Here is a 15709-nt window from a genome sequence, read left to right on the forward strand (position 1 = left end):
GCCTGCCTGCCCTGCTTATTGGGGTGCCAGGGAGCCCCAAGAGCCGTGTGTGGGCCCCCCATGCCCCGCTGCCGCAGCAGGGTACCCTGATGGCACTGGGGCCTCATCTCTTCACTGGGCCAGGACAGGGCTGTGAGGTCCAGCTGCCTGCTCAGCTCTGGGACCTGCCGTCCTGCAGGAGCCCACGGCCGTGAACATGCGCACAGTGGATCCACATGTCCTCCGAGGAAAAAGAGAGGGTCAGGGTTGAGTGTGTGGGTGCTAAGGGGTGCAGAACTCACTTCTAACTATGAGGGTCAAGGTGGGTTTCACAGAGGAGGTGGGCTTTGAGCCACGCCTGCAGCCCGGCATCTGGAAGTGGTTTCCGGGCTCTCCCTGAGCTCTCTCCTCTGCAGGACCCCCCTGCCTGCAGATCTGCACCGCCAGCTCCTTCCTGGGGACTTGATATCATGGTCCTGCCTGACACCCCAGGGGTGAACACGACACCCAGCCCTGAGGGTTCCCATCTGCTGGGGGCGTCTGACCTGGGCAGGCCAGGGTGGGTGGCAGGGAGCCCAGTGGGGGCAGGTGCAGATGACCAGGGGGAGACGCTGCCCTGGCTGGGGCCTCGACTCACTAGGTCATCACCAATGCAGGGGGTCCTGGCTCACTGGACTTTGCCACCAGAGAGGGTTGGGGAGCTCCACACGAAGGCAAGGAGGCCGGGGCTCAGGGGGTAACTCGTCCCCGGAGAGCGACCAGAAAGGCCGTCGGAGTGCAGCGCAGCCTGCAACTGCTTCCCCTCCAGGGTGGCCCCTGTCGTCCCCCACGTGCTCCAAGAGCAGCGAGACTTTCCCAAGTCGGAGGCTTCGGAGCTCTTGGGGGTGGTGGCTTCTCCCAGTAGCCCCATATCTGTCAGTCCCCCCATAAGGGAGGGGGGTTGACAAGCTCCTCCTTGCTCCCAGAGTGAGGATCGCCCCTGCTTTTCCAGCCCCCACTTGCCCCCTCCACCTGCCGTTCTCCCTCCGGGGAGCCCTGGAGGTTTTCCAAGAACTCTCTGGGTCGAGGGGGCAGCCTGTGCTGGGTGGTGGGCGGCCTCCTGCCTATTGGATGCCCAGACACCTCCACCTTTCACCCTGGGGTCCAGTCGACTGATGGCCACGACAGAGAAGCTGAGAGCAATCGCAGCCCACAGCTCCACGCTGGTCCCCCATCTGCAAACGCTGGGCCCCATGGGAGCTGTGACTCAGTTTCCCGCTTGTCACGGGGCTGGCTGAGGCCCCGGCGTGTGCAAGCCATGTCAGGTTGGGCAGGAATGTGGCCCGTGTTCCCATGTGTCTCTGTGTGTGTGAGAGAGAGGCGTCAGCTGGGACGCTGGGGTGGCAGAGACAGTCCCGGCTCACCCCTCAGCCTCCCTCGACCTCGACTCCCCCCACGTACGGAGCCACCCCCTTCCTGGCTATCGCAGGAGTTGAGCTTCCTCTGCTGCGCGGGCTTTGTCGGAGGTTCCCTGTGGTTCCAGAAGGAAAGCTGGCTGCAGGGAGGGCCGGGCACTGGGCACCGTGTGGCTGAGCCTCTGGTGGGGGCTGCACCGCTGGGTTCCCAGACCCCCTCCTTGCCCCCCCCCCGGCCCCCACTGCACTGGGAGGACCTGCTGAGGGGCCACTGGCTTCGGGTCCCACGGGTGGGGGCGGGGCCCCTCATTAGCACTGCAGCTGACACTGAGGGCGTCCACCTCGCTAATTGATTAAACTGTTTAGAAACCAGGCCGGCGTGGTGGGAATTGGCCCCAGCCGGGCCGTCCGCTCCCCTTCTGTGCAGGCAGCGGCCCCCGGAGTTCATCCGTCAGGCGTGTTGGTGGGGTCTCGGCCCTGGCCGCCCTCGGGAACCCTTCTTTGCTCCTTTGTGTGGTCAAAAGTGGTGAGGGTCCTGAGAGGAGCTGGTGAGACCCTGGGGTCCTCTCCTCCCTGACCACTCACTGGGCAAGCATGGAGGGAGGCCTCCTGTTCCCGGGAACCTGCCTGCTGGGATTAAACCAGCCCTCGTGAAGGACAGCAAGTGGGTTCCTCATTACCAGGAGGGGTACGGGGCTGTGAGCAGAGGCCCAGGAAGCAGCGCCCAGAGGCCCGAGAGCCTTCTGCTGTCCTGGGATTTTCTGCGCCTGTGACCTCAGCCTCTTCCCTCCGCTCCTGTGGGATTCCCCCAACACCCCCTCCCCTCACGCCATTCCTTCCCCCACCATGCCCCCTACCCCCAGGTCTTCCCTCTAGGACATCAGCCCAGGCTGAGTCCTGGGAGAAGGGCCGAGCCTTGGTTCCCATTGCAGCCCCTGTGCCAGCACGCAGTGGGTGCTGCCCCCGCCGGAGGAGCAGCCTGGGGCCTGGTCAGCCCTGCTGGTGTCTGGCCTGCAGCCAGCACGGGCTCTGCCATTCACCCTTGGTTCCAGGTGGGTGCCCACCCAGGCAACCTCGGAGCAGAGCAGGCTGGGATCCGGAGGTGGGGGCGGCCACTAAGAGCAGGAGGTCGTGGCGGTGCAGCTATGGCAGGGGTTCTGAGGGGCAGAAGCCAGGAGCGGGACGTGGGGACGCAGACCTGCGGGGAGGACGCCGGCTCACCCAGCGGGGAGGGGATGGCTGCCCAGGGACCCTGAGCTGCCTGCTCTGCTCCCCCCACTGCTGGGACAGGGGCCCCACAGGGGATGCCAGGGAACGTGAGGAATCTGGAGTCAACACTGGGCCACTGTGTGCTGCCACCCGGGCGGGCCGTGATTTATAAAAACAGCGGAGGCTTGGCTGGTATCAGGGCGGTGAGGTCACGGCGGCTGGGGGCTCTGGAATTTCTTCAGAAGAATTTTGCTTACCAAGCCACATACTTTCCTGGCCATCAGCTTGATCAGGGGCAAGATGAAAAATATGCTAAAACACAAAGAAACAAAAAAAACACCAGGCTCCAGTGAGGGGGAGGGCGCTGGGGGAGGGGCGGAGGGCCCAGGGAGGGTGAGGGGCCGGGAGCCACCCTGCCCAGCGCTCTCCGCCCAGAAAGAGCCCAGCGCCCCTTCCTTTCCCCTTTTAGCACTGCTGAGCTGGACTAACATGTCCGACAAGGAGCTTTAGTAAAAACTGAGGCAATAAAGAAAACAGATGACATAAAAATAGTCAAAAGGGCACGTTCTCGATGGCAGATAACTGGTCTCTGGCTGCAGCGGCTGCCAGCTTGGGTGTCGGCCACGTTGGCTGGGTCTGCCAGGCCCACCCACAGGCGCTGCACTTCCCTGGGCCTGACAGGGGCGTGGCGGGTCTGTGGGCGGGTGGGCGAGGGTGGCAGGACCCGTGAGGGGCGTGGCGGGTCTGTGGGCGGGTGGGCGAGGGTGGCAGGACCCGTGAGGGGCGTGGCGGGTCTGTGGGCGGGTGGGCGAGGGTGGCAGGACCCCTGAGGCGATGTGTGTGCCGTGCAGTGGGGCTCTGTAAGAAGCAGCTTAGGTAGGGGCACACCGGGCGGTGCCCACGGGTCTCTGTCCACCAGAGCCTCTGTTCAGCCTCAGTGTTGCTCTGGATGTGGGTAGGAGGAGACGCTGTCTGGGCCACAGACCAGGTGCTTCCTTCATCCTGACCACACCTGCTTCTGCCCAGGAGACGCTGCAGGGGCCGTGTTCCCCGCCTGGCTCCTCGTGAGTGGTTCCCAGGCTCCTCCTCTACCTGGTTCCACCTGGAGCCGTGGGGCTGTGCCGGGGACGCCTCGCCGCAGCTGCAGCTCAGGGAGAAGTCACTGCTGGGGCTTCTGCCTCTCCCGTGCAGTGGGGCCGGGCTGAGCTCCACCCAGGTCTGGACTTCTGCACAGGGAGCTGTGCTTCCCGGGGTGGTAGGGAGGGGTCCCTGGTCCCAGCCACGGTGTGTCCTTGACCAGGACACTTGACTTTTCTGCCCCCAGAAGGTCTTGTCTGAACCTCCAGAGCCCCCAGACTTGCTCACTTGGCTCCACTTCCGGGCAGGGTGCCCTGGTATTGCTGTTGCTGGCACCTGCCGTGCCTTGGAGGGGTCTCCAGTGGGACCTCTGAGCACGGCTCTTCCTGTACCTTGAGAGGTGAGCAGAGGGCGTTTCTGGGAGAACTGGAACCTGGGGAGGAAAAACCCCAAGGCAGGCAGAGACTGTCCCTGCAGTCTGTCCAGTGACCCACCGAAGCTGAGTGGTGTAGGACATGGAGGCCGGCCCGGGACCTGGGGAAGAGAGGGCCTTAGTCTGGTGAGACCAGCCTGGTGGGGAAGGGAGGGCCTCAGTCTGGTGAGGAGACGAATCTGGTGGGTCCATGCCACTCTCGCCTGCTGTCAGGGCCTGCCCTTCTCTCCGGCCTCCAGCTGCTTTGCCCCAGCCCAGCCTTCAGGCGCCTCAGCTGTCTCCCCCCACCCTGAGCTTGAGTCCAGCTGAGCTACATGCGGCTTTCCCTGTGGAGCAGACTCTGTCTGATTTCCCGACGCCGGCGCCTCCCAGGGCTTGCTCCCCGCCGTGGAACAGCCCCTTGGGGCCAGGTACGTACCCCAGGCCGTGGCCCCGCAGTGCTGGGAAGTGCCGGTCGTGGCTGCTGCACGTGGGTTGCCGTCTGCGAGAGGCCTGTGGTGTTTGCTGAGGGCGGAGGACACTGAGGACAGAGAATGGGCGACTTCCAGGGAGGGCCCAGATGCAGCCATGACTGGGGTGCATCTGGGAGACCTCGTCCGGGGACACCCCCCACTATGGCCTGGCGCCGGTCCTGCAGGAAGAGCTTCAGGGCAGTGCGAAGGGGGAGTGGCCCCAGCTGCAGAGGGAAGGAGCGTTGGTGGCAGGGCGGCAAGAGGGACGGGAGGTCAGGCTGACGTCCACTGGCGAGAGCCCTTCAGACAAAGATAGCGTGGACGCCCTGCCCCATCCCAGCACAGGCCCCAGGTGCCCTGAAACCCCAGGGGCTCAGTGCAAACCGTGAGCAGGAAGCGTTGCTTTACTGAGAAACCATAAAAATGTAGAATTCAACCTCAAACACTGCTGCGGCCGATACTGAAGGTTAAAAATGAGCAGGTGGGGCCGGGCGCGGTGGCTCGTGCCTGTAATCCCAGCACTTTGGGAGGCAGAGGCAGGCAGATCACGAGGTCAGGAGATCGAGACCATCCTGGCTAATACAGTGAAACCCCGTCTCTATTAAAAATACAAAAAAAAACTAGCTGGGCGAGGTGGCGGGCTCCTGTAGTCCCAGCTCCTCAGGAGGCTGAGGCAGGAGAATGGCGTGAACCCGGGAGGCGGAGCTTGCAGTGAGCCAAGATCGCACCACTGCACTCCAGCCCGGGCGACAGAGTGAGACTCCGTCTCAAAAAAAAAAAAAAAAAAAGAAAATGAGCAGGTGGGTCTTTCCCAGGGGGCCCCTGCGGCCTGTGGCCCCACACATGATGGCCCTCAGCTCAGCCCCAGCCCCCACGGCAGCTGTGGCACCTTGAGCCGCCCAAGATAGCTGCCGTGTGCTGGGTGTGATGCTGGGCAGGGCCTGGGATCCCGGGTGTGAAGATGGGCCTGGGTGGTGGCTGCTGGACCTTGTTGTCACAGGCGTGCCACCTACTTCCCAAAACTGAGCCCCAGGGGTCTGAGAGGTCACCGTGGTAAGGTCGCTCGTTCCAGGGGCCCTGCAGGGTCTTACACGTGTGGCTTAGCGTTTGCTCCCGGGTGGTGATGATGCCCCGTCCTGTGTTGCCAGGACCCTGGTCCCCCAGACGGCAAACGGCCTTGGGACGGCCTGGTCAGGAGACACTGAGAGTTGTCCCTGCTGCAGAGCTGAGGGGCCACCACATGGGGCGTCCATCAGTCTTCTCGCAGTACCACCTGTGCTGGTGGACTGGGAAGGGTGTGGGTGATCTGTGTGACCCACCAGGGTCTTGTGACTGTTTAAGGCCCTGGCCCAGGTTCCACCAGTCCTGCTGCAGACCAGCCCTGCTCACTCCTCCCTCTGGCTGTGAAGATGGAAGCCCACGGGTTGGCTGCCTCGGGCCAGGGCTGCCATGCAGGGAAGCCTGGGGAGGGCTGTGGCACCGCCCCCATGGGCCGTGGTATCTCCCCAGGGCCCTGCCCCTCTGGATCTCCTGCACGTACCCCGGCCTCGCCTGAAAAGCCCCACGTACAGCAAAGCGGCAGTGTCTTGGGGCAGGCTGGGCTCTGCCTGGGGCACCATGGGTGGTGTATGCCTCAGTTTCCCCAGTCGATGAGCGGGAGCTGGGGTCGCTACTGGTCACTGAGGCCCCAGGCAGACCAAGGCTCACTTCTGTCCACTCCCTGGCCCCCTTCCCAGGAATCCCACCGGTTCCTGGCCGGTGTCTGGAATCTGTTCTCCCAGGACAGGACCTGCCCTGCCCTCCACTTGTGCTCCTGGTCCAGCCTCCCTACTCAGGGCCGAGGGCACCTGGAGGATGGTGGTTGCAGAAGAATTTGGGAGGCCGGGCGCGGTGGCTCACGCCTGTAATCCCAGCACTTTGGGAGGCCGAGGCGGGCGGATGACTTGAGGCTGTGCACCAGCACTGGACACGGAATTGAAGGAAACAGGCAGGACATACCCTGACTGCACTAGTGCAGGGCGTCTGGGGATCCTGGGTTTTCAGAAATCACGCTGCGGTGGAGGGCTGGTGCCATCCTGGGTCGGAGGCTGGAAGCGGAGGAATCGAGGCATCGGCAGAAACTTGCAGGAAGGGTCCGCCGAGCTGGCCGGGAGGGGCCTCCTCGCCAGGGTCCGCAGCGAAGCACTTTGCTCATGGGCCCCGGCCCTGAGAGAGGAGCTCCTGCCTCTTCCCACTCCGAGAGCGCCGACAGGAGAGGCCTGGCCTGGCGTTTCCTGATGAGATAGGGGCACGTTCTGGGAAGCGGTGAGCAGGCCCGGCAGGCATCAGATGTGGGGCTTCCTGTCTCTGGTGAATGTGCCCCTTGAGCGGGGTCTGGGTGGAGAGTCGGGGGAGGGGAGCCCCACTCCCCTTCTCCTGTTGTTCTTGGCAGCTGGACTCGGGCAACGGCCTCCGCCCTCTGGAGGGGCCTCCCCCTGTGGATCAGACGGGCGACGGGGAGGCGTCCACCGGTCCAGGCGGGGGCGGGCCTGGAAGGCCCAGGCGTGGGCCAGAGGGGTGCGTGGGAGGACGCCCGATGCCTCAGGGCCCCCGGTCAGCAGCAAGGCACGGACTGCCCTCTGGGTGGTGATGGCCCTGCACGAGGTCCCTGCACCGTCTGTTTGCATGGGGAGAGGAAAGGATCCCGTGACCATGGGAGCGTTGGCCACCTGAAGGGTGAGCCCCACGGCCTAGAGGCGGGAGCGTGGGGACCAGGAGGGCTTTCTTAGTGGAAGGGGCTGGGGCTCATGCAGCCCCCCAGCCCCCGACACGACGCCCTGGCTCATCCCAGGTAATGAGGCTGCTGAGTCTGAACCGATGACAGTGGACGGGTGGCAGCCGGTTCCCAAAGAGTGGTCGGGCCTGGGACCCAGGTGACTGGGAGATGTGGTCACAGTCACAGCCGTCTGTGGGTCTTTTGGGTTCAAAACAGTGAGATTCACAGGGGACAGAAGGGATCTGAGCTTGCGATTGCTCGTCCCGGCTCTGGGACACCCGTCCCATCTCCTCCCAACGGTGCCCGTTCCTGGCGAGTTGGAAAGTGGCTTCATGGGCAGAAAACGAGGGCAAAGGGAGCAGCCTGCTGTGAGAGATGCCCCGGCACCCACCCTCCCTGCCAGCTCCCTTGGGCCTTTCCTCCCTCCCAGCCCCACCCACGCCAGGTGGCTGCTGTCACTGTCTCTCCTGGGTTTGACTCAGGGCGAGGCTGGCCAGCAGGGGCTGACCAGTGTGTGTCGGAGAGCCTCTCCGAGTGGCCAGCAGCATGGGCAGGGAGCTCACAGGCTGGGCCCTGAGACCAGATCCTGTCTGAGAAGGAGGCAGGGATGTGGCCCCCACCCCTCCTGCCCGGGACCCTGCCTTAGGCCCCCTCTAATGACCTAATTTGAATTTGATTGAATGTAAATCTGAATTTGCTTGAAGACGTGATTTCCAAGTGAGGCCTCCCGCTGTGGTACTGAGAGTTAGGACTTCATCTTATCTTTCCTGGAGACCCATTCAAGCAATGACAGGATTACACGTACGCTTCAGTAAACACTACGTTCTCCGTGGTGTTTAGTTGTAGAACTCCCAGTTAGAGCTGATGCCCCAGCCCAGTGGGGTTCAGCGACATGCACTGGTTTTAGGAGTAAATTCGAAGCAACAGAAGCGTTTGCACCGGCTCTGGGTGCGGCCTGCATCTTCAGCCCTGGGGCACTGATGCTGGGCGGCTTCTCGGCTCCCTCGGGAAGGGACTCAGGAGCCAGGTGGTGGGGAAGCCAGCAGCTTGGCTGAGGTTGGTGAGCGGGTGGTGGTCCGGCTCTGCGACTGCTCCCACAGAGCAGGGCTGCCCCTCAGGCAGTGTGCAGAGTGCAGCCGCCCAGGGCCAACTTGCAGTCATATTGATAACCACTTTTAATGACATGCTAATTAGGGGGCAGGTTATTCAGATATAGCTGGAGGATGGGCAGTCGCTTCCAGGTGTTGCCAAGGCAGTGAGCGACTGGAGGTGGCCTTGGCATCCTTTCCAGTTTGTCCTGTCTTTGGTCGGTCCGGGGACCGGGCTAGCCCGTCTCCGACCTCAATACCACGTTTTCTGTGTCAAAACAGTCGAGTAGAAATAAACAGCGACAGCACTGTGACTAGAAAAGTGAATAAACAACTTATTTCCGTTTTCTGATTTGTTGTGACCTCAGCACTTTTGTTTGTGTTTAACATTTAAACAGTGTGACAGCGTCAACTCTGAGACGTGGTTTTTATTTCGTAAAGGTGCACATTTTAGCTCATTCATGAAACTGATTTTGAAGATCTGTAAAACAGAATTTAGTAGACCTTAAGAATTGTTAATTATTTACAAGTAAAGACCAGTCCGAGAGAATGAAGCGTTGCACCAGTGGTGGGGTTTTGCAGTTGCCTAATTGTACCTTTTACTGATGTTTCCTTTTGTTAAAACTCACTGGTCACTGGATCTGCTATTCAACATGGTGACGGGAGGGAATTGTGTGTGACGGGAGGGAATTGTGTGTGACGGGAGGGAATTGTGTGTGACGACAGGGAATTGTGTGTGACGACTGTGTTCCCTGAAAAGACATGTTCGCGTCCTAACCCCCGGGGCCTGTGAACGTGGCTGTATTGGAAACAGGATCTCTGCAGACGTAATCAAGCTAGGATGGTATCATAAGGACAGGCCCTAACCCAATACGACTGGTGTCTTTCCGAGAAGAAAACAGAGAGAGAGGGTGAGGCCCACGTGAAGACAGAGGCAGAGATGGCAGCACTGTGGCCAAAGGCCAGGAGCGTCTGATCCACCAGAAGCTGGAAGACGCAGGGCAGGGTCCCCTGAGAGCGGCCGTGGGGAGCTCCCTCAGGCAGACACCTCGTGGTCCTGCCACTCCTCGATTGCAGACTCTGGCCTCCAGAGCGGTGAGACGGCACAATTCTGTTGTTTTAAGCCACCTTGTTTGTGGTCGTTTGTGCCGGCAGTGCCGGGACAGTCACACACGGGCCACTCACTGCCGTATGAGGTTAGACCCTTGCACTGGGGCTTCGGGAACCTGACTGGGTTGGCTGCTGGACAGCGGACTGTGGGGGCTTCAGGGGCTGTTGGTGCAGGAGTGGAAGGTGCCCCTGCTGGGATGGGGTCCCTCTGTCCCCTTCGCCCTCGGGAGAGAGGGCCCTCCTGGGGCTGCCCAGGACACAGAGCTGCTTGTAAAATCCTGCCCCCATTCCAGCCTAGGGCTCCTGCTGGGGGCAGGGTCCAGGAGCCTCGGGACAACAATATGGACTCAGGATGTCCAAGTCTCAAAGGAGAGGAGCCTGGGGAGCTTGAGATGAGACTCGTCCCCAGCCTGAGTTTTCTTCCTTTGCCGTCACCTGTTGCCCCTCTGGGAGCCACTGTGGAGAATGAGGAACGTTCCAGGTGGACTCAGCTGTGCCAGCAACACCACTGCAGGCTTGAGGGGGGCGGGCAGACGGGCACGTGGTGTCACATACAGGGGCTGGACGGGAAGTGGGCTGAGGGCCAGCACAGAGGGTGGGGCAGCCACTGGACTTGGCTGACCAGAGCAGAGAAGGTCTATGAAGAGAGAGGGGAGAGGAAGATACAGAAGGATTTAAAAATAGGGCTTTGTAATTTTCAAACAGCACAAAGTATGCTGTGAAAGAAAGACAAAATTTTTAAAGTTAGCTAAAATCCCATCACCTAGAGATAAACACAGATGACATTTAAAAATTGCACCCGAGTTAAACAGTGGCTCTGAGCATCCTGAGCAGATGAGCACTCTCTAGTTTCGAGTGGGGAGTTTAGTGACAAAGCTGTTGCTTTGGGTGGAGGACGAGGGCAGTGTGGGCACTGGTGGGGGCAGGGGGGCACGGGGCTCTGGGCGAGAACAAGCAGAGGGAGGCTCACAGTGTGACAGGCAGGTCCCAGCCTCTACCAGCAGGACAGACTTCTGAACTCTGTTTGGGTAAATGGGATTACGACTATGCGTGACTGGAAGGCCCCACTTGGTGCTGAGTGCACTTGGGCCCATGTTATGTCTGTGACACAACCGCTCAATGAGGTCTGCACGATCATTGCAGATGATCACTGCACGATTGTTCCTCACTGCAGGATCAGTCCTCACTGCCCGATCGTTCCTCACTGCACGACCGTTCCTCACTGCAGAGTCAGTCCTCACTGCAGGACCGTTCCTCAATTCACGATCATTCCTCACAGCAGGATCGGTCTTCACTGCATGATCGTTCCTCACTGCAGGATCATTGCAGATGATCACTGCACCATTATTCCTCACTGCTCGAGGGAGGAACCACAGCACAGAGAGGGTGAGCCACTGGCCCAGGGCACGTAGCTGTGAGGGGGGAACTAGGAATTCTCATCCAGCCTTTGGGACAGTTACACATGGACTGGATGTGACGGATCTCGAGCCACGTTGACCATTGAGTCCCTGTCCCCTCAGTGGGTTTCAGAAGAGAGGCCGCCCCCTCCCACATCCCAGGAGCTCAGAGGCCCTGGGATAGGCAGACAGTTCTTGGCCAGGTGGCTGCTCCTGGGGTCACATCACTTGGGGGTGCTGGCCTGGCATGCAGGCGCCCCCTATGCCTGTGGGGTCCTCTCTGGGCTGGCCTTCTGGGCACGGTGGGAGGACCCTGATCTGCCTGGTTGGTGCTGCCTGAAGAGGCGTGTCTTCACCCTTCACTTTGCCTTTCAGAGCCCCCAGAGCACGGTCACCCGCAACCCCAGCCTGGCCTGGCCTCAGTCCCGCTGGCCACCCTTGCTCAGGGATCGCCGGGGGTCCTTGGACCTCAGACCACGCAGGGCCTCCCTTTGCTGAACAGGAAAACAGGACGGCCACCCTCGGGCCACCGGCCATGAGCATCACAGGGGCAGGTTCTTATCTGGGCGGGATGTGTCAAGGCCGGGTTCGGGGGCCAGAGGCTCCCCAGCAGGCCTCCCACTGGCCACAAGACACAGGCAGCCCCTCAGCCCTGCAGCCACGACCTCTCCGACAGGGCCCCTCTTGCCCCAGGCCGGCCAGGCCACCACGGCCAGCTCCACGCACACATCTGGCAGAGTACACACACCAGGCTGCGGGGTGGTGTCACAGCCCAGGAATGCAGGAAGACGTCTGGGGTTCTGGCACAGAGGCATGGCCGTGCACCAAGAATGTGCCTTGCAGAGACATAATTATGCATTGGGGGAACACGGCATAACAAACCCAGCGATGCCACCGATTCCGCTGATTTTGCTGAGAGCTGAGAGGACAGCAAAGTGCAGCAGTTGGAAAAGTGTCTCTGACCCTCAGGAGGGGAGGGCGCTGGCTGGTGCCCACCGTCCTGCAGGGGATGGAGGGATGCCTGGGCATGGGTGGGCACAACCGTGGGGATGCTGGCCTGGGGGCGCCTCTGCCCCTCCCCCGGGGAGGAGGAAGGAGGCCGGGCGAGGGCGTGGGCGGCGCTGTCCTGGCTGATGGCTGAGGAACCAGGGTGCAGCCGCAAGTGCGTGGCAGCGTGGCAGGGCGGCTGAACGACCCCATTGTGTGGAGTGAGGCCGAAAGGCCAAGTGGGGCAGGCGGGGGAAGACGCACATTTCATAACTTCTGTTCCATTGTGAAAGGACTGCCTGCCCCTTTTAGAAAACTTGGAAATCGCAGCAAGTCTCCAGCAGGGAAGCAGCACCGTGGGGGAGGGGTCTTATCTCTGGGCCTCGCTATCTCCCCACCCAAAGCCCACGGCCGTCAGCCTTCCGGGCATTTCTTTCAGAACTTGAAGCCACGTGTCTGTGTGTCTGTCCGTGCGTACAGACACGTCTGTGTTTGTGTGTGTGTGCTCACATCACTGGGGTCACGTGGTATGTGTTGTAAAAATTACTTTTTAACTTGCGTAATATATATATCTATAACAAACTCTGCCATCTTAGCTGTTGTTACGTCTACAGCGTGGTGGCATGAAATACATTTACATTAACTAACTGTCCATTTCCAGGATGTTTTATCTTCCCTAGCCGAGACTCCGTCCCCGTGAGACACGAACTTCCCAGTCCCCCTCCCCCAGCATCCACCGTTCTGCTTCCGTCTCCACGAAGCGGACCACCTGGGACTGCACGAGAGTGGAATCACACAGGGTTTGCGCTTATGCGTCTGGGCTCTTTCCCTCGGCACGGTGTCCTCGGGGCTCATCCGTGCCATAGCAAGCGCCCGACTTTCCTTCCTCTTCAAGGCTGGGTAACGGCCCTTCGTGCGGCCAGACCGTGTTTTACTCGCTCCCCTGGCGATGGTCTTTTTGGCTATTGTGAGTAATGTGGCCGCGAACGTTTGTGTCTTGTTCTGTACAAAGCAAAACACACATTTTCATTCTTTCCAAAATGTCCTTATGTTTCCTGCTGAATGCCCTGGACTCAGGATTTGGGGGAGCCGGTCACTCTATCACACCCAGGGTTTTCGCAGGAAAGAACCTCAAGCCTTTGGCTCTGCGGACACACCCTCCCCACGTCAGCTGGGCAGAGATTTCACACCCTCCCCACGTCGGCTGGGCAGAGATTTTTCTCTCTGGAGGACTGGGGGGTCTCTCTAGCCTGGCCGTCCTGAGTCCAGGTTTCTGTTCCCTGACAACAGACAAGCAAGCGAGTAGCCCCTCTCAGTCCACGAGCTGATCCTTCGGAGGCTGGGGTTGCAAACCCTGATCCTTGGTGGGCTGGGGTCGACCTCCGGGACCCCCTCCCTCCTTCAGAGTGAGGGGCGGTGCAGGTTTTCTTTTCTCCTCACCTGAGAGTTTTTTCTGCTATCTGAGAGAAGAGGGTGAAGGCTCCATAGCTCTGCAGGAGCCTGGTAAAGAGGATGGGGTGCGGGGTCCCGAGCCTACCCAACGGCCCCATCCTGCACTGACCTGTGGGCGAACGGCCTCTTGGCAGGTCAGTGCCGGTGGTGGCTTCCCTGGAGCCAGGGGCTGGGTTCCAGAGCCCAGCTTTCCACCCCTACAGTGGGCAGGGCTGACAGGGCCCCAGAACTGGGGAGTGTAGCTCTGGGAGGTGGCCTTGGGGAACCATTTTCCCACTGGGCGGGCCCTTTTTTTCTCCTGTCTGTGCACACAGGGCACCCAGGTCCCAGGATGGACCCTATTTTGAGAGATTTATTTACCTTTTTTTCTTTTGAAAGGGCCGTGGCCAGGCAGAATATTGAAGCAGAAGGAGCCAGACAGTAGCCGCTCTCTCAGGGTCTAACGCAACAGAGAGCTCACCAGGTGTGTACAGAGCGGGGCAAGGGCCGGGTCTGCAGGAGGCCGGTGGGGAAAGCCATGAGGTCTGCAGCTGGGGGCCGGGCCGTGCTCAGCGCTGTGTGGTGGGGACACCAGGAAAGGCTGTGGGGGTCTTGGGAGCCGACACCCTCCCTGAGGGGCCCTAAGTCCCTGCCAGCGGGTGGATCCAGAGGGTCCCTGGAACAGTCTGTGTGGACCCCCAGGGTCCTCTCCCCCTCCCCTGGGCGTTGGCCTCCTGCAGGCTGCTGGCCTGACTGGGGTGTGTGGGGCCTGCAAATCACCAACGACAACCTTCCGTCCAGGAAAATGACGCTGTGTCCCGAGGAGGAGTGTGGTTTTCCTGTCCTGGGCTGGGCATGTGGAACCCTTTTCACCTACTTTCAAGAGCAGGTTTTGGGGGGCTTTTTTTTTAAAATCACAGAACAAACATAACTATTGTTCTTCTACTGATGAAATTATCCATTTTCACGACCCAGGGACGATCTATTTTCATCCTTTCATGTAGGCCACTGTGGACCTTTTCTCCTTTTACGCACACAGCAGTATGTTTTCAGGCTTTTCCAAATCAGGAGCACATTTTATATACATGTATATAATTTTCTGGATTGATTTTTTTTTTTTTTTTTTTTTTTTTTGAGACGGAGTCTCGCTCTGTCGCCCAGGCTGGAGTGCAGTGGCTGGATCTCAGCTCACTGCAAGCTCCGCCCCCCGGGTTCACACCATTCTCCTGCCTCAGCCTCCTGAGTAGCTGGGACTACAGGCGCCCACCACCTCGCCCGGCTAGTTTTTTTGTGTTTTTTTAGTAGAGACGGGGTTTCACCGTGTTAGCCAGGATGGTCTCGATCTCCTGACCTCGTGATCCGCCCGTCTCGGCCTCCCAAAGTGCTGGGATTACAGGCTTGAGCCACCGCACCCGGCCCTGGATTGATTTTTAAAATGAAATCTTGGGACAGACTTCCGTGACCGTAACTATGGATGTACCTCAGGCTAACAGTTGTGTAGGTTTTTATTTTGTGAATACAATTGATGGATGTTAAGATTTTAGGTTCCCTTTTTCCTTACGTTATAAACAATGCTGTTTCTCTCCTTCTCCCTTTGCACACACTCCCCGCAGTGTCAGTGAGCTGGGTCCTGGGTACGGCAGGGCATGAGGCTGGTACAGGGAGCTTCTCCTAGACTGTGCGGCCCCTTAGCAACGTTCCTAGTGTGCAAAGGCCTTTCCTGGTTTATGGAAAGGATCTAGAGGGGAGCAGGGCCTTGCAGCCCGCATGATGTTGGGCCAGTGTTTGCCTCCTGCTGAGGCCCTCACTTCCCACCAGATCTGGGGCTGCTTTTCACGTCTCAGCCCCAGCCAGGGTCCAGCCTATGTCTGCAGGGCCTGCTCAGAGTGTGTCTGAGTGTGGCCTCGCCCTCTGTTCCCAGCCCCAATCCATGGATGTGAATAAAACGGAAACTAGAATTCGGGAGCCTGAGAGGCCAGGGTTCCAATCTCTGCAACCTCAGAACAGAGGGCTGGGGGCAGGGGGGCCTGTGTGACAGGCCAGGGGAAATGTGGGACAGTGTGACAGGCCAGGGGAAATGGAGAGCTGTGGCCATAAGTGAGCTAAGGCCCAGGGTGTCCCCTGGCCACTCTCTTCTGCACAGGCCCTGAGACCAGGGATTCCTCCCACCTTGCTCTGGGCACTGGGGGCTCAGCTCAGTCCTGTTCCAGCCCCACTTTGATGCCCAGGAAGTCCCAGGATAAAATCGCAGGGACAGAAGCCGGGGCTACTGCTAAGACCCTTTGACATGGAAATGCTGATTCAGAGGCTCAGGGGCTTCCCACTCAGCTCCCTCAGGAGGCCTAGGGCCAAGGTGTCAGGGTGGGGTGCCCAAAACTGTTCTCCATGCCGGAGGGC

The sequence above is a fragment of the Colobus angolensis genome, unplaced genomic scaffold, assembly GCF_000951035.1.
Source record: "Colobus angolensis palliatus isolate OR3802 unplaced genomic scaffold, Cang.pa_1.0 Scaffold1, whole genome shotgun sequence".
NCBI classification, from domain to species: Eukaryota; Metazoa; Chordata; class Mammalia; order Primates; family Cercopithecidae; genus Colobus; species Colobus angolensis.